A 19,095-nucleotide genomic window follows, 5' to 3' on the forward strand; every position below is an offset into this window, starting at 1 on the left:
GCTAGAAAATGGTGGCACTCACGCCTTTAATCCTAGCATTCCAGAGGCAGAGATCTACCTGGATCTCTGTGTGTTCAAGGATACAGCCAAGCATGGTGACTCACGCCTTTAATCCCAGGGAGTGATGGCAGATAGTAGAAAGGTATATAAGGTTTGAGGACCAGAAACTAGAAGCTTTTAGCTGGTTAAGCTTTTAGGCTTTGAGCAGCAGTTCAGCTGAAATTCATTCTGGATGAGGACTCAGAAGCTTCCAGTCTGAGTAAACAGGATCAGCTGAGGAATTGGCAAGGTGAGGTAGCTGTGGCTTGTTCTGCTTCTCTGATCTTCCAGCATTCACCCCAATACCTGGCTCCAGGTTTGATTTTATTTATAAGACCTTCTAAGATTCACGTTACACGTGGCACCACACTTCCCCCTGCACTTTCTTATTGTCCTTCCTTGGCATCGATTTTTCCATTTCCTGCTATGAAGTGAGAAACCAATCACCTGTGTCTACCCCTAGCATCCGTGTGTGTGTGTGTGTGTGTGTGTGTTTTCTTTTTTCTCTTCCTTCCTTCCTTCTGGTGCTGGGGACTGGTACTCATAAAGCAAACATTCTACCACTGAGCTAAATCCCCAACTCCTTGGTTTTTGTTCCTTGACAAAGTCTTGCTCAGGCTAGGCTAAAACTCATGATCCTCTTGTCTCAAGGCCCAAGTGCTGGGGCTACAGGGCTGTGCTGTCAAGCCTGGCTTACTATTTGTGTTTTATTGAAGCAATACTAATAAACTGTTGTAAAAAATTAACCAAAAAAATGATTATTAGGGACCAGACAGATGGTTAAGCAGTTAAGAGCACTTGCTGCTCTTCCAGAGGACCAGAGTTTAGTTCCTAGGATCCACATCAGATAGCTTGAAACTGTAACTCTAGCCCAGAGGCCTCTCTCTGGCTTCCATGGACACCTGTATTCATATGCACGTATGCAGGATCCTTGAACAGTCCTGGAACTCTGACTAGGGGTGATGAGAGAATGAAGAAAGGGCAAAGACACACTCAGAAAAACTGGGGTTGGGTGACCTGGGCTCTCAAATGGAGAAGCCACAGCGCTGGCAGCTCACAATGTTTATTAAATACAGTCGAACATAGCTGAACAGGGGGTGGGGTTATTGCAAACAGCGGAACAGGGAAACAGGTTTAGCTAATCTTGGTAGGAGCAGTCTCTGCAGGGGAGTAATCTTCAGGTAGTAGGAAAGTTACCATGGACATTTTCTGTACAAACTGTTAACATTCACACTCAGACCCAAGGAAAGGCTTAGCTAGACCTGGGGAAGACTTTGCCACTCTTATGGGGCTGAGACCTTGGGATCTCTGACATGTGTCAACAATACATATTCTCTTAGGATTTCACTCGCTTCCTACACACACACACATGCACGCACACACATAGACACATATATACATTTAATTAAAAATAATAAAAGTTATTGTCAAGTATGATTATCATGTTGTAATCTTAGCACTCAGGAGGCTAGAGTAGGAGGATTGGGAGTTTGAGGCTAGTATGGGCTAGTACGAGTTTAGGCCAGTTAGAACAGTCTAAGAATACACTAGCTTAAAAACAATTACGCCCTTAGGCTTTGCAGACACCCACTGTCCCCTGTCACTACTTGCTGCAGCCATGGTCAACCCCACAGTGTTCAACATCTCGGCCGATGGCGAGCCCTTGGGCCGCATCTCCTTCGAATTATTTGCAGACGAAGTTCCAAAGACAGCAGAAAACTTCCACGCTTTGAGCACTGGAGAGAAAGGATTTAGATAGAAGGGTTCCTCCTTTCCAGAATTATTCCAGGATTCATGTGCCAGGGTGAGTGACTTCACATGCCATAATGGCACTGGCGGCAGATCCATCTATGGAGAGAAATTTGAGGATGAGAACTTCATCCTGAAGCATACAGGTCCACGGCAAATGCTGGGTCAAACACAAATGGTTCCCAGTTTTTTATCTGCACCGCCAAGACTGAGTGGCTGGATGGCAAACACATGGTCTTCGGGAAGGTGAAAGAAGACACAAACATTGTGGAAGCCATGGAACGTTTTGGGTCCAGGAATGGCAAGACTAGCAAGAAGATCACCATTTCTAACTGTGGAAAACTCTAATTCTTTTGACTTGTGGGCTTCTTACCCACCAGACCATTCTTTCTGTAGCTCAGGAGAGCACCCCCCCCATCTACTCACAGTACCCTGTAATCTCTGCTCTCACTGAAGTTCTCTGGGTTCCATATCCTCCTCATTCCTCTCCAAGTCCAGCTGGATTGCAGAGTTAAGTTTATGATAATGAATAAAAACTAAGAACTGTTAATAAAACAAAACAAAAACAATTACGCCCTTAAACCAAGCACCCACTGGCAACCCCAGTACTTGGAAGTAGGGAAAAGAAGATCAGGAGTTCAAGCCCAGCCTCAGTTACATAGCAAGTTCAAGAGTAGCCTAGGCTTCATGAAACCCCGCCCTCCTTCAAAACCCAAAAGAAATAGCAAAATCATATTTTAACCAAAAGTAAAAATGATTATTGTATTCCAGGCTTAGGCAATGTCCTGTAAAGGAAGTTTTTACTATTATTTAGAGGGTTGTCCTGACAGGAGTGTTATTTCACTGAGAATAGAGTCCAGTTAGGAACTCTGTACGCTTTGTATGCAACAAGAAGGAATCTCATTTCTAAAAGAAGTGCTTGCCAATCTTGGGTCCTATTTTTGTGTCTCTGCTTCCTTTCAAACCTTTTTGGCAGATCAATTACCTGTTAGTGAAAAAAAAAAAAGAGGTAATGAGTATATTCTCATATGTAGACATATTTAACAAAAATTCTAGGAAACCTTTTGGCTTGGAGTGTTTTTTTTGAGAACACATTGAGAATGTGTAACTTTTATATTTAGCCATGAACTCACTACTGTAACTCCACCACCTCGATAAAGTTCTCTGCGTTCAGCAAATCTCCTTTCTCTGTTCTGTGAATATTGTTCAGTCTTTACTGTCTTTTAGTTTGTGTTATGTTGCTTTGTCATTCTGGCTATTTACCAGGCAGGTCTTTGTCTCCTAAAAATACATATCAGGTTGATACAGCCCTGACATTGATATGTAGCTAAGGATGACTCTGAATGCTGGATCCTCCTGCCTCCACACTGCAAGTGCTAAGATCGTGGGCATGCTCCACTACACTGTGCTTTCTTAAAATTAATTTTAATTGTCCTGTAGGGTTAGTTGGTTTCAAGTTTTCCTTCTCCCCAGAGAACATAGTGATGAGCACATTCAAGAGGGCCTGCTAAATTAGCTATTAAAAGTCTATAAATATCAAGGTACAATAAACATCCCACCCTTCCTGACATCCTTCTTCCCCGGAGAGGCAGTAATGTAGTATCAACAAGTTTCAGAAGTTGAGCACCTAACCTTACAATCCAGCTCTGTCTCTCTGTCTCTGTCTCTCTCTGTCTCTGTCTCTGTCTCTGTCTCTCTCTCTCTCTGTGTGTGTGTGTGTGTGTGTGTGTGTGTGTGTGTGTGTATGTGTGTCTGTCTGTCTGTCTGTCTTTTTAAAGACAGGATCTTACTATAGCCCCAACTGGCCTGGAATTATGTAGACCAGGCTGGCCTCAAACCTGCAGCAGATCCTCCTGCTCCTGCTCCTGCCTCTGCCTCTTTAGTAACAACTAATGACACACATAGAGGGATGGACTCCACTATATGGATAAGGGACACAATTCTTGACTGCTTAGCTTTGTTTTCACGTACATACTTTGAACCCCTTAAGTTCTAGCATTCTGTATTACAGATAGATAATGTTTTATAGATAGTAAAAGTACATGCAATAAATGATTGACATACTTTTAGAGGTTTTTCTTTTTCAAGTGGAAATATCATGACAAATCAAGTGTTAATAGCTATCTTGGGTTGGGAGTATAGCTCAGTTGCAGAGTGCTTGCTTCATGTGCATGAGGCCCTGGGATCAACTCCACCCTCCGCAAAAATAAGTAAATCAGTACAATAAGACAGACCTTTTAGGTTTCCTCCTCCATAGCCTTGCTGAGCAGGGTCAAGAACTCTGAGTTAGGTCACAGATACTACAAACAACAAAGTAAAACAGCTGGATGTGGGCACACGCTTGTAATCTCAGCACCTAAGAATCTGAGGCAGGAGGATTTCAAGTTTGGGGCTAGTCTGGGATCCAGGGTGAAATTTGTAGCAGGAATCTTTTTTTTTTTTTTTTTTTTTTGTTTTTTTTGTTTTTTCGAGACAGGGTTTCTCTGTGTAGCTTTGCGCCTCTCCTGGAACTCACTTGGTAGCCCAGGCTGGCCTCGAACTCACAGAGATCCACCTGGCTCTGCCTCCCGAGTGCTGGGATTAAAGGCGTGCGCCACCACCGCCCGGCTTGTAGCAGGAATCTTAACAGTTCTTATTAATAAAATCAAACCTGAGACCAGTTATTGGGGTGAATGCTGGAAGATCAGAGAAGCAGAACAAGCCACAGCTACCTCACATAAGCCAGTTCCTCAGCTGATCCTGTTTTCTCAGACTGGAAGCGTCTGAGTTCTCATCCAGAATGAATCTCAGCTGAACTGTGCTGCTCGAAAGCCTGAATGCTTAACCAGCCAAAAGCTTCTAATTTCTGGTCCTCACGCCTTATATACCTTTCTGCTTTCTACCATCACTCCCTGGGATTAAAGGCTCACTTTTTGGAATTAAAGGCGTGAATCACCATGCTTGGTTGTATCCTTGAACTCATGGATTTCTGCCTCTGGCATGCTAGAATTAAAGGTGTGTGCTACCACTGCCTATCCTCTATGTTTGGATTTTGTGGCTGTTTTGTCTCTGACCCCAGATAAGTTTATTAGGGTACACAATATTTTGAGGAACACAATACCACCACACACCCCCTTTTTTTGTCTAAAATTTAAAAAAGCTTATAACTAATACAAGAAAAATTATATCCAATAAGTATATACAATATACACAGTCAAGATTACATTAATGATGTCTAGTCCATTAACATTTGACAGATTCAGACAAAAAACTCCATTAATATATAACAATGTCCAGTCCAGTAACATTTGATAAACTCAGACAAAAAATTTCATTACTTATCCTGTTTAAAACAAGTAGTTCCTTTTTAAAAGATTCAAAAATTGACCTTTTTATCTTATCAGAAATTCTATTTGAAAAAAAAAAAACAAACACCAAGAATCAAAGAAATCTGTAAATAAGTATAAATAAACCATAAGCTAAAAAATGTAGGTACTGCTATCATGTTTTGGAAACATCTCTTGGGCTTTGGGCTGCAATATTACCTGGATTAGGGAGACTGGCCAAAGGAACCAAGCATGTGAAATGGAATGTGTTCTCTCTTTCTGGTGTTTAAACACAAGTTGTATGAACCAAATGTTTATAATTGCAATGCTGATTTTTTTCCTGCATGAATCCTATCTTTCTTCAACACTAATAGGTGTATGTAATGACTCCACATTGAAGATTCCTTTCTAATTGTTTAGGAGATGTGTGTTTTATTAGAACAAAGCAGAATTCACAACCCACCACAGAGCACTTCACTGAAGTCATTCTGGAGCTCATTTACGGACCATCCTTGATGAAATGCCGTCCATCAATCAGTCTTCCAGCTCCCTTTGCCTTTCCATCCACTGGCTTCCTCCCCTACGATGACATTTGTATTTGTACTACCATCGTGTGATGTTATAATGATCTATTCTCCCCATTTCCTCCATGGACCAGACGCTCCTTGAGGGTCGGTATTAAAGCTTGTTCAAAAGTCTGTTTAGAGCCTTTTACAGTGTCTGGCTAAAAGTCATTCAGTGAAGGTATTAAGTGAATGAGTGAAAATGTCTCACAGTTTCCTACATTATTTAACTCTCATGACTTTTTTTTTTTTTTTTTTTTTTAGACAGAGTCTTACTGTCCCTCTGGCTGGCCTGGAACTCTCTCTGTTGACCATGCTGGGCTTGAACTCACAGAGATATGCCTGCCTCCGCCTCTGCCTCTCAAGTGCTGGGACTAACAGTGTGCATCACTACACCTGGCTTTTTGACTCTTTTACTCTTGAGTAAGCAGAAAGCCCATTTATTCACAGGCTGTGGAAGATGGGGGCAGATAGGTGGCAATTTCAGGAGACAACAGGAACTCTTGTCTATGGATTCTTGCTCCTCCGATTTTACTCTCAATTTAGCTGTAATTTTCATTTGAGAGCTAAACGTATCTTATAGGCAGATACGAGATGAAAATTACATATTCTTCTGGTTTTCCTGTTCCTGTCTGGGGTGTGGGAGTGCAGAATGTGCCATGATATGGTGATGATCATGTGCGAGAGGAGGAAGAACTGCCTCCTGGTGCGGCCAGTGTGCACTGTTCACAGAGCTATCAGGACAAGGTCCTGTGATCCTGAGTCTTGGCCTCGTAAGCCCTTTTCCACTTCTGAGTACAGTGTTTTTCTCTAGGGGAGATCAATACGAAATGAAAAGGTACAGCTGGGAGGATGCCCGGTCAGGCTTTAGCAAATGTTGATTTGCGTATGAATGTTTAGGGAAGACAATGTAGCCAATGTAATGGTGAAAAGTAGTTAGAATTTCCTTGGTGACATTAATTAATAATTGTATGTGGGGTGGAGAAATGGCTCAGCTGTTAAGACTGTTCTTTTAGAGGACCCAGGTTCAATTCCCAGCACCTACACAGTGGCCTGTAATGCCAGTTCCCAGGGGACCCAGTGACCTCTTCTGGCCTCTGTGGGCACTGCATGCAGGTGGCACATAGGTATATATAGGCCAAACACACACACACACACACACACACACACACACACACACACACACACACACACAAATAAATAAATAAAAATGAAAAAATAATTGTATGCAGTTGGATTCAATTGTATTTAGTTCTTTCCATATGTCCCTTAGGAAGGAAGCTAAACAGAGGGCAAAGGAGGAGGTTTCTTTTTTAAAAACTATCTATTTGTTTTTAATTATATCTATGTGTGCCTGTCTGGGGTGGGTATGCACATGTGACTGCAGGTGTCTGCTAAGGCCAGACATGCCAGATCTCTCTGAAGCTGGAGTTCCAGGCAGTTGTGAGCCACCTGACATGGATGCTGGGAACTGAACTCAGGACCTCTGCGAGGCAGTGAGTGCTCTTAACTGCTGAGCTTTTTCTCCATCCCCAGAGGAAAGTAATCTTGTAGACAGATTTCTAAGCAGTCTTATTAAATAAGAAACACAGAGCCAAATACAGAGTTAAAGCCAAAGAGATCAGAGGAAGAGCCACCTAGCTTTAGCTTACCACCAGCAGTAGCTTCCCCAGAGGGAGTTTCTTCCTGTCTGACTTGTCTTTTTATTGCCTTTCTGTTCTGCCTTCTCATTGGCTCTAAAGCCAACCACATCACTGCCTGTCTATACAGACCTCCAGGTCTTTATGGTTGGTACTAGGATTAAAAGTGTCACCACGATTGGCTGTGTCCTTGACCACACAGAGACTCTGCCTGCCATGGAATCGGGATTAAGGGCATGTGCCACCACTGCCGGACTTGTGCTTAATGGCTCGCTATGACCTCTGATCTCCAGGCAAACTTTATTTATTAACATACAAATAAAATCACATTTCAGCACAAATAAAATATCACCATATAATCTCTTAATTGGCTCTCTCTCTCTCTCTCTCTCTCTCTCTCTCTCTCTCTCTCTGTGTGTGTGTGTGTGTGTGTGTGTGTGTGTGTGTGTGTGTTTAGGCCTGAGACCAACATTATCAACATTAGGTATTTTCCTCAATTGCTCTCCACCTTTTTCTTTTTTCTTCTTTCATTCTTTTCTTCCTTCCTCTCTCTGTCTCTCTGTCTCTCTGTCCCTTTCTTCCTTTTTGAGATAGGGTCTTACTATTGTGCCCTGGCTAGCCTGAAACACTTTACCACTACATGAACCATCTCCCTAACCCTTAAATGGCTGGTAGAGCACTTGACTTGTAATACAGCTTCTTCCTTTTTCCCAAAAGTCTTTCTGTGTAGCCTTGCTCCCCTCCCCCACCCCCCCTTTTTTTTTGAGACAAAGTTTTTCTGTGTAACAGTCCTGGCTGTCCTGGAACTCACTTTGTAGACCAGGCTGGCCTCGAACTCACAGAAATCTGCCTGCCTCTTGAGTGCTGGGATTAAAGGCATGTGCCACCACTGCCTGGTGCCCAGCCCTTTCTGTGTTGCCTAGAATTTGAAGTCCTCTGCCTCAGCCTCCCCTGTGCTGGGATTTCAGGTGCATGCCTCTACAGCCTGGCAAGCAGAGTCCCTTTCTTGACAGAATGAGCAAAAGCAGTACAGTTGTATAAACTCAAAGAAAAATGAATGTTGTGAATGTTTGTGAGTGACATAGATATCATCTATAGATACATCATCAGGAAATCAAAATAAGGACAAGGGGCTTGGGACACGAGTCATGGCTCAGTGGTAGAGCCATGAGCCTTGGGTTCAATCTCCAACTGTAGGTGAAAAATAAGATGACAGGTTTGTTGGACCTGAGTCAACTTTACACACTGAAATCATAAACAGCACTAGCAACAATGACAACACTCCATGCTTGTCTGCTCCTCATATCTAGTTCGCTAGAATACACATTTGATACACAGAAACTTATACACACCATCAGAAGTCCTATTTCGTGATTATCCATACGTAGCTGAAACTTTGCATATCTTTTACACCTCAGAGGAACCCTGTTATAATAGCTAATATTCTAAATGGACAGGTTAGGAAGTGAGGTTCAGGGAAGTCAAAGAAGTTCAAAATCACAGACTTAAGTTGGGAGTCTAGAATTGTCGCTTTTGTCTTGGGTTAAATTGATATGACACACATGTCTCCAGTTGAACAAAGGGATACATGCTGTCTTCTGTCTATGCCATATAGATGTGTGTATCCCTGTGTATTTTTCTTTTTTTGAGACAGAGTATCACTGTCCTGGCTAGCCTGGAATTCCCTATGTGGACCAAAGGAACCTCAAATCAGAGATCTGTCTCTCAAATGCTGGGATTAAAGGCATATGACATCACACCAGCTGCTTATAACACACACACACACACACACACACACACACACACACATTCATATGGACACATATGGCTTGTATATGTTGTTATCATTTCTCCTATGCCTCCTGGTCAGATACACACCCCTCACGTAACTAACACCCCTCTCTTAGTCACGTATAAATTGGTGCTTAGCAAAAACAATTTTTTTTTTTTTTTTGGTTTTTCGAGACAGGGTTTCTCTGTGTAGCTTTGCGCCTTTCCTGGGACTCACTTGGTAGCCCAGGCTGGCCTGGAACTCACAGAGATCCACCTGGCTCTGCCTCCTGAGTGCTGGGATTAAAGGCGTGCGCCACTACCGCCCGGCCAAAAACAATTTTTAAAAAAGTTTTTATTTTTAAAAATTACGTGTATGTATGGGTATGGACACATGAGTGCAGGTTCCCTCCGAGTTCAAAAGAAGGTGTTGAAGTTACAGGTAGTTGTGGACATCCTGACTTGGGTGCTGAGAAGTGAACTCAAGTCCTCTGTCAGAGCGGTAAGCCCTCTTAACCTCGGAGCGTTCTCTCCAGCTCCTCAGAAAAACTTTTGGATGAAGGTAGCTACAAAGGTGAGGTTGGGAGTTCTAAGGATAGAGGCATTCAACAATTTAATTGAGCACCTACATCTATGCTAGGTGTTGGGGATAGATGACCAAGCCAGTCAGTGTCCTCCTCTAAGTGCATCATTGTTATAGGTCAGGGTCATGACCCACTAGCCAAAGGTCAATCATCTCGTGATCCTCAAATAACAACGGCAGAAGTAGGTCAAGTTAAACACTTTCTAGGGCTTGAACTTCACCAGCCAGAAGGTGAAGGGCCGACTGTGATGGGAGATAAAGAGTGCAGAGCTCCCTGCGCACAGCTGAGATAAAGGGGTGTGGCGATTCGGTCCGGCCCCAGCTTTTCCTCGAGGTCCTCGGCAGCTCCAATGGCCCGGCAGCACTGGGACTCGGGACAGTCGGATCCTCCGGTGGGCTGTCCCGTTTGCGCTCGCTAGATCCATCAGCGCCCTTTGTGAAGAGTCCCCAATTGTCAGTTCCCCACGGGCAGAAGTGACTTCGCGGAGACTCAAAGGTAAGACATGTGGCCGTAGAGTGTCCCCCAGAACCCACACAGGGGTCTCCCGGCCCCCAAAGTTGTCACCGCTTTCTCCTTAGTCCCTAAAGCGGCGACCCCTCCCCGCTTCTCCTCTCGGGTTGCCTTCCTCCTCCCGCGCGAGGCCCGGAGGAGGCTGGACCAGCGCCCCGGTTCTCGCGAGAGTTCCCTACAAGTCCCGCGAGACTCGCCCGCCGCGGCTGCCGCCGCCTTCTTACGTCTTTCCCTTTGACAAGTCGCCGCCGCTGCAGCAAAAATATAAAGGACGCGGCTACCGCAGCCGCTGGGCAGCCAGGTGCCGGGCGCTGGAGCCGCACCCCACCGCCGCCAGCTCCCGACCCGCGTACGGTAACGCTTCCTCTTTCACCATCTGGACCTCCCGTGTGTGTGCTCGGCTGGCCCAGCCCGGCCGCTCGGGGCCGTTCCCGGGCCGCCCGCCGAGTAGGGCTGCCGGCTGCCGGCTCCCGGTGGACGGCAGGCGGAGGCCTGAGGAAGCCCCGGCCCCTTGGAAGCCTCTTAGAAGCCGAGCTCCCCGCGGGAGGGCCGAGGGACCCGCCCCTGAATAGGCTGGCTGCCCGCGTCCCTTGGCTCCTCAGGGGTTGCGTCTGTGACCTTCTCCCCTTTATCCGCTAACGAGCGCTGCTGCCTTAGCCGGGACTGGCACCGGGGAGCGGCTCTCCGCGCTCTTCATCTTGGGGAGTCGCGACTCCGGTGCTCCCGGTCGCCGGCCGACTTCGGAGGGGTGGAGGTTGAGACGATGTGTCTTTCTTGTCGTCTGTGCCTTTGGGTGGGGGCTGCTCATCCTTTCGGTAAACCTTTCTCCAAATCTCTCACCCGATAAAATAACAGTTTCTAAAGCCCTGGCTACCTGGAGCGGAGACGAGGCGGCAATTGTGTAGTCTCCAGGGTGAGAGGTGGATGGTGGTGATGACAGGAGCTATCCCAGGGACCAGTGATGGGTGGCAGGTTCCCGAGAGACACAGGACAGAAGCTTGGTTCTTACCTCTCTCAGGAGGTTATGTAAAGACGCGCTATATATGTGTGTATATGTGTGTGCGTGTGAGAGATGTGTGTGTATGTATATGTATGTTTGCTGTGGAGTGCAGGGACAGAATCTGCGTTTGCGTTAGTTTCAGAAATGTCTGTAATACTTTGAAGGTGTATGTAGGTAATCAAATGACAAGAGTGATAGATTTCAACGAATTAACAACCCATCTCCAGAGATAGCATTTCATGGTTAATATTTTGGTATATGTCTAACAGACCCTTTACGTTTTGTTTTTTTAATAGTACTTGGCTCGTCCTTGAATGGTACTTCCTCATTTTCTGTGTGTTCCCAAAATGATTTGTTTTATTTGAGTTATTCCTTTGGCCCACTTGATTAAACCCGATTACTTGTTCATTATCACTGGCAGTACCCTGCCATCACTGTCTTTCATTGTGCCTTCTTCCAAAATGATTTTTGCTCAAGTAGCTTTAAAAGTCAAATGTTAACAGGTTTTTTTTCGAATTTAATAACTGAATATTTTTATAGTTCTGTTTGTGATGAGTTCCCTAAATTGGGCTAGTAAACGTTTATGTACAGCAAAAAGAAAAAAAAAATTACGATGAGAAGAAAACTAAGTTTCAAAGTTTTTAAAAATTGATGGTGATGTACCTTTGATTATATGATTCCACACCTGTGTGTTTATACAAGCAAAAGTGTATGTCCTGTGTGCCTGTATTATTTGTAAATGCACACAGATGTTATGCATGTTTGTCTTCTGTACCTGTACATACATTTGTAGATCTTAGAAATAAACCCCTTTAATCCTAGCACTCAGGAGGCAGAGGCAGGCAGATCTCAAAGTTCGAGGCCAGCTTGGTCTGCAAAGTGAGTTCCAGGACAGCCAAAGTTGCACAGAGAAACCATGTCTTAAAAAAAAAAAAAAAAGAAACTAAAATGTTTTGTCATATTATTTGAGAAAGAAGCAGCATTAGGTAGGACAAAGAACAGTCCCCAAATCACATGGCAGGATTTTGTGGCAGAAAGTTATCTAGGGAGGTTGGAAACTTGGCATCTTTCAAAAATAGGGTAGATTGTGAGTTGTCGTTGAAATGGATGGCTTGTTAAGGCCTCCTGTAATTGACAACTTTTATAAATTTTGCTTCCCCTAAGGTTCTTATCACTTGGCTTCTTAAATTTCCAGTCTTGCCATTTACATGTGACACTGATCCATTGATCATGTATTTTCTCCATGCAGACATGCTGGTGGTGTATGGAGGGGAAAGCAAATGTAAATGCATCACTTAATCTGCTCATTAATGTAAACATGTCTGAAAATACCATTTTATTTAAATGGATTTCAGAGAATGTTGTTGATTGGGCTGGACTGGTTAGTAGAAGATGCATGTAACAAATAGTGAAAAGTCTTAGTATATTAAGAAAAATGACTGAGTGCAATGGACAGCTGATTTTTTTTTGTTTTGTTTTGTTTTGTTTTGTTTTTTTGAGACACGGTTTCTCTGTAGTCATGGCTGTCCTGCAGCTCTGTATCCACCTGCCTCTGTCTCCTGAGTGCTGGGATTAAAGGCATTCGCCTCCACCGCCTGGCGGACAGTTTGAGGTTTTAGAATGAAAATGATAATGTTGATGATGTACTTTGGGATAAAGTAGAAGACTGTGTTACTATAGGTAGAGGCAGAATGATCAAGATTTCTAGGCCAGTCTTGGCTACATGGGAGATACTGTTTCAGAAAACAATGAACAAGCCCTTGAAATTTTGTAGGTAGACAACCATAAAAGAACATCAACTGAACAGAATTTTTTTTAGTTGTATACAAAACTTTGCCTTAATGCACCCACAAAACAGTTTGTTATGGATGCCTTCTAGATTTTGTCAAGGTCTTGAACAGAAAATATTGGCTAAGTCATTTAAAAAGGAGATTGTAAAGTTAGCAAAGTCATTTCAGCTAATATATATTTTTTAAACTAAAAGGAGCAAGGAATAGGTACTTACTAGATGCTCTTGATTATTATTTTATTTTTCCTTCTGGCCCTGTAAATTAATGGGAATATTAAATTCCAGAGGAGATCTATCAGCAAGTAAATGTGATGGTTGCAACAGATGATGGTTAGGTTTTACTTTTAATTTTTTCTTTTTGAGACAGGAGCTTATGCAGCTTAGGCTGCCTCTAACTGTGGCCGAGTCTGCCCATGAGCTCGTGATCCTCCTGCTCCCACTTTCCAAGTACTGAGGATACGGAGAGTAGTGGCATGTAATACAGTGCCTGGCTTCTTTTGTTTGTTTGTTTGTTTGTTTGTTTGTTTGTTTTGGTTTTTCGAGACAGGATTTCTCTTTGTAGCTTTGCGCCTTTCCTGGAACTCACTTGGTAGCCCAGGCTGGCCTCGAACTCACAGAGATCTGCCTGGCTCTGCCTCCCGAGTGCTGGGATTAAAAGCGTGCGCCACCACCGCCCGGCTTGTTTGGTTTTTTTGAGGCAGGATCTTACTATGTAGATATGACTGCCTCTGGGTCCAGGTGCCGGGAGGTATCACTTCTAGCCAACTGCTAAGTTTCTCATGACTTTTTTGAGTATTGGTCATTGATTTTGTAGAAATTCTCTCATTTTTGGCTTATTTGATAGTTTTCTTGTGATTAGATTGAAGTTACACGTTTTAATATAACAATGATACTGTGTCAGTGCATTTTACTAGGAGACTCATGGTGTTGATGTATCTGGTTACTAATGATATTTTAACCTTGATCACTTTGTTCTGTTGGCTTCTGCTGGGTTATTCTAGGTGAGGTTACTGTTTGTCCCTTTGTATTCTCTTTGATGTATTAATATATATCTTGTAGGAGATACTTCGGTACTACAGATAGGTGGTTTCCCTCAAACTTTCTCTTCTTGTTTGTAGCATACATTGAGGAGTTATTTGTATTTCCCTCATTCTTACATTTATGAATTCTGTAAAGGAGTAATGTCCTTTCTCCCTAATTTGTTAATTCAGTTGTTTGTATTAGTATGGTAGTGTGGGTATTCATTTGATTCCCTTGACTGTTATCCAATATGATAGTATTATTCTGCACACATTGTTCCAGCTTTGGCCACTGGGAGTTTTTCTAGTTCCACTTTTTCCTGTTTCAGGAAAATCCTGTAGGAGAGAGGAACAAATAAAAACCAAGTATGTCATGTATATGAAGGTGTCATAATGATCCCTATTACTTTGTATGCTAAACTGAAAGATTACTAATAATATAATTTTTTTCTAATCTGCTTCCACAGGCTAGTAATATTCAGCCTGTTTTCCTACTCCAGTCCTGGGATCAACCACTTCTCCTGGGAGTTGTGGTACCTTTTATTGGAGAATAGTACTTAAAGTTGAGCTGTGGGTACTTATTCCTAGGCCTTTGAATAAATTAGGAAGTATATGTAAAAAACTGGCCCTTCTTACATAAGGGTTGCACATCCATGGATTCAATCGATATGATTGAAAATATTTGGAAAAAAATTACATTTATCTGTTTGTGCGTATGTGTGTATTTGTGTTTGTGTGTTTGTGTGTATAGTGATTAAAGGGCAACTTGTGAGAGTGGTTCTCTTCCACTGTGTGGATCTAGGGGGCTAAATGCAGGTTGCAAGCCTTGGGGACAAGCACTGTTAGCTACTGAGCCTTCTCACCTACCCTAAGTAAAACAACTGTTTGCATTAAGTATTAGACATGATGTGTTAAGTTATGGGTAGGTTGTAGACAAATATGATGCCAGGTTTCTTAAGCCCTTTTTTACTCATGATACCCTTTTGTCAAGTTTTTATGTGACCCTGAATATGTAGTTATATAAAGTAAGTATACAAATGAAAGCTTCACTGATAATCTTATTTTAAAACAGCTATTTTGTATGTATATGGATTTACTATTTACTAAGTACTCAAATTTGGATACTGAGAAACAGGTGTGCTTATTTATTTATTTTGTTTTTTTTGAGGCAGGGTTTCTCTGTAGTTTTGGTGCCTGTCCTGAATCTCACTCTGTAGACCAGGCTGGCCTCGAACTCACAGAGATCCACCTGGCTCTGCCTCCTGAGTGCTGGGATTAAAGGCATGCGCCACCACTGCCTGGCTTATTTATTTTTATATAAGAAATTAAATCTTGACTGAATATTTGATACTACAGGACATAGAGCATCTTCCAACATTTTTTAGAGTTGATCAGTATTTTGCATTTATAATCAACAGTGTTGAGATTGCTGCTTCTCATTAATTCATAGTATAAAATTGCAGAAGTATATTTAGAGCCATTTCAGAAATGTGGGAAAGTCTGTCCTGTTTCCAAATCAAAATTTATTTAATGATTTTTATGTGAAAGTTAAGCCAGCAACTTTAAAAATCAAATGTCCTAACACAAAACAATCCAGAGATATATTAATTTGATGCTTATGTGCTGAGAAATGAGGATAAAAATATTAGAAATCTTGATTTCTGTATTTTAGCTATTGTATTTCAAAAGTGGAGCACTTTATTTGCATAGTAAAAATACTGCAATCCATAATTTACAGTAGTCTCAATCTGAGCCATGCTATTTTGGCATTTCTCCTTGTCATTGCTTGGTGCCATGGCATGCACAATACAGAGCGTACACATTTTATGTTCAGAACCAAGGCTTCAGTGGAGTAACAGCATGGGTGAGTGCTGCTAGAGAAGCATTAGATTTATTCTTATGTCCAGAAACCTTTTAGTGTAGCTAAATTTTTGGCCACCCCTGAATTTAGTTACATTATGGAATTACTACTCACAGTTTAAGAAACTGACTGTAAGGGACCAGAGAATAATAGATTTTGTTATCTGCCAGGGAGGGAGTGGCGACTCTGGAACCTATCCCTTGAAAATACTGAAGGACAGCTATATTTATTTCTCTATGCATTAAAGAACATGCATTTATATCGATACCCTTTCTTCCAAAACTACGAGGTTGTTCTGACCTTTCTTCATTCCTTATTTGTATCTTCTTTCTGTGACAGAAGCCTGGATCTCAGTATTGTAACATACATTTGTTAACTTTTGGAATATCCATCAGGTAGGTAGTTTGCTAACTTATGAAAAGCATTCACTAAATTGATTATCTGTGTGCAGTTTTTATCTTTAGCCTTAGTTATTTAGGTTATCTGTTGATTCCCTGCTTTCTTTAGTGTGGCTGTGTTACTTTTGTGCAGTGTAGTTCAGTTCCTTTGTGACTCCTTTGTTTCTATTTTGATTGCTTTCAGTCCTGGTTGATGTTAACTAATTATTATTAAGGATGATGGTGATTTCAGAGAACAACTCTCAAGTATCTCACCCTGGGCTCAAACTTGGTATTCTCCTGCCTCAACCTTCTGAGTGCTAGGGTTACAGGCATGTATCATCACACATGGGTGTTATTGTTAGTTTTGGTTTGTGAAACAGTACAGTTACTAAATGCCGCTGCTGTTAAACTTTACTACTTAAAACAATTACTCAAAAGTATCTCTCTATCCTCCTTCTTACTGTCTCATTCTTATGTCCCTATCTTTGTTTCTCCTTTTCCATGTCCATTAAGGTATCCAGAGTTGAAATTTAGTTTCTGACTTATCTCTTCTTCAATTATTTTACCCAAATGAGCAGATTATGTGCATTTTAAAGGATTAAATGTGTGTGTTTACATCCCATAGTATACATATGGAGGTCAGAGGACAACTTGGAATTGGTTCTTTGCTTACATGATGTGGGTCTCGGGGATCAAACTTAGGTATCAGGCTTAGTGGCAAGCACCTTTACCTAGTGAGCCATCTTATTGGCCCCTACATTTTCTTTTACTCCTTTTTTCTCATATAATTTTTAATTGACATATAAACCACATATCATAAAATGCATCATTTAATTTAATTAATTAATAAATGATTTTTTGAGACAGAATCTTAATATGTTGCACAGGCTGGCTTCATATTCCTGGCCTCAGGTGATTCAACTGCGTCCATCTCCTGAGTAGCTGGTAACAGGCATATGCCATACCCTTTTAAAGTGTACAAGCCAGGTTTGCATGCATGCATGCATGCATGCTTGCTTCCTTCCTTCTTCAGACAGGTTTCCCTTGCCGCAGACTTGAGGTCCTCATAGATCTTCTAATTATTGGGTTACAGGACTTTGCAGTCATGTAGTTAAAAAAAAAAAAAAAAAAAGCACATTCACAAGGTTGTGCCACTTATCACCACCATCTAATTCTAGAACATTTTATTATCCCCCAAAGAAACCTTGTGATCATTAGCAGTCACTTCCAAGGTCTGTATTCTGTTCTACTTTCTATGTGGATTTGCTGATTCTATTCTGGGTATTTTGTGTAGGTGAAATTGTATAATATGTGGTCTTTTGTTCCTGGTTTCTTTAAGTTAGTGTAATTTGTTCAAAGTTCATTTATGCTGTAGCATGTATGAGTACTTCAGTGTTTTTTTTTCCTGGCTAAATGATATCTATGTAACATTTTATTCTATGTATCAGTTGATGGGCATTTTTTTTTTTAACCTCTTGGCTCCTGGGAATAATGTTGCTATGACCATTCATGTACATTGTGTGTGTGTGTGTGTGTGTGTGTGTGTGTGTGTGTGTTGCTATAGAATGAGGTCAGGGCCTGTGTTCACTAGAGGAGCACTCTTTCACTAAGTTATATTTCTAACTCTTCTGTTCCTTTCTACATGAAGTTTATCATAATCTTTTTGCATTTTTTTTCACGTAACAGTAATGTATCCTGGAAATGTTGCAGATTGGTTCATTCTTTTGAAGATATATTATTTTCATACTCTTGACTTTTTTTTTTTTTTTTTTTTAAAGATAAGGTCTTAATATGTAGGCTGGCCTGGAACTTACTGTGTAGAACAGACTAGGCTGGCCTTGAGCCACAGAGATCTGCCTACCCTTTCCTCCAGAGTATCTTCATTTTTTTTTTTTTTTTTTTTAAAAAACAGCTGTGTAAGCCAGGCGGTGGTGGTGCACGCCTTTAATCCCAGCGCTTGGGAGGCAGAGGCAGGTGGATCTTTGTGAGTTGGAGGCCAGCCTGGTCTACAGAGTGAGATCTAGGAAAGGCGAAAAGCTACACAGAGAAACCCTGTCTCAAAAAACCCAAAGCAAAACAAAACAAAACCACCCCCCCAAAAAAAAAACCCAGCTGTGTAGATGCAGCTACACCTATGTATGACATTTGCTTGTTTTCTGTATTTTGCAGTTACAAATAGTGTTTCTATAAATGACCTTGTACATATCCATTTTGTGTTAGTAGAGATATATGGTATATCTTCCTAGTAGATTCCTATAAGTAGGATTGATGGGTCAAAAGTTAAATGCCTATGTAGTTTTGCTAAGTATTTTCATTTTCCTTATATATGTACCATCAGAAATATATGAAAGCAGTTTTTTCCCTATAGACTCACCAACAGAATGTATTGTCTTGCTTTTTAATTTTTTCCAGAGATAAGTCCTTTAAAATGCTTTGTAATTATTGTAGAAAGGCTTGTGGTTTAGTGGATTGTTACAGATTGAAAAATATATTATCCCTAACTATTGTTCTGATATGTACAAATTGTTATATGTAGGTGAAATTGATTAGAATATAATTTCTAGCCTAGTCATGATTTCTTATTTGAGCCCTTTCTTATTTAATGGAGGTATAGGGTTGATTCATAATGCCTATATGCTAAAATTCTTACAGTGGTTCACAAACGATGTCTGAATTTGGAAGAAAGAGCTTTCTTCTTCTGGTATTTGTTAAAATAATAGTTATTGGTTCACATTTCATAATAGTTAAGATATTTTGAACAACACATGCAGTACATATTGACATCTATGGTGTCAAGACTTATTTTTACCAGTAATAGTAGTATTTGTAATCTGTTCCTGTAAGCAAGAAGACCAATCTTTTTTTTTTAAGATTTATTTTTGTTAC

General features: G+C 41.5%; 1 protein-coding gene, 1 long non-coding RNA gene and 1 pseudogene across 8 annotated transcripts in view; 2 read left to right on the plus strand and 1 right to left on the minus strand.

Annotated features, from left to right (window-relative positions):
* The first annotated feature begins 1,648 nt into the window (after positions 1–1,648).
* Positions 1,649–2,136, plus strand: LOC131914366 (peptidyl-prolyl cis-trans isomerase A-like; annotated as a pseudogene).
* Positions 2,137–2,462: 326 nt separating this feature from the next.
* LOC131915143 (uncharacterized) lies at positions 2,463–11,159 on the minus strand. Its single transcript, XR_009380272.1, has 3 exons — positions 10,385–11,159; positions 4,023–4,152; positions 2,463–2,773 (listed from the first exon to the last, which is right to left on the minus strand). It is a non-coding gene; the product is annotated as an uncharacterized LOC131915143 (long non-coding RNA).
* Positions 10,373–19,095, plus strand: part of Herc1 (HECT and RLD domain containing E3 ubiquitin protein ligase family member 1) — a 160,797-nt gene continuing 152,074 nt past the window's right edge. For 4 of the 7 annotated variants that reach the window (XM_059268149.1, XM_059268153.1, XM_059268155.1 and 1 more), the window contains exon 1: positions 10,373–10,514. The gene's annotated coding sequence lies outside the window, so the exon portion shown is untranslated. Of the gene's footprint in view, positions 10,515–10,821; positions 10,976–19,095 lie in introns of those variants that run through there. The other 3 variants (XM_059268150.1, XM_059268156.1, XM_059268151.1) reach the window with 3 other exon arrangements.

The sequence above is a fragment of the Peromyscus eremicus genome, chromosome 7, assembly GCF_949786415.1.
Source record: "Peromyscus eremicus chromosome 7, PerEre_H2_v1, whole genome shotgun sequence".
NCBI lineage: Eukaryota > Metazoa > Chordata > Mammalia > Rodentia > Cricetidae > Peromyscus > Peromyscus eremicus.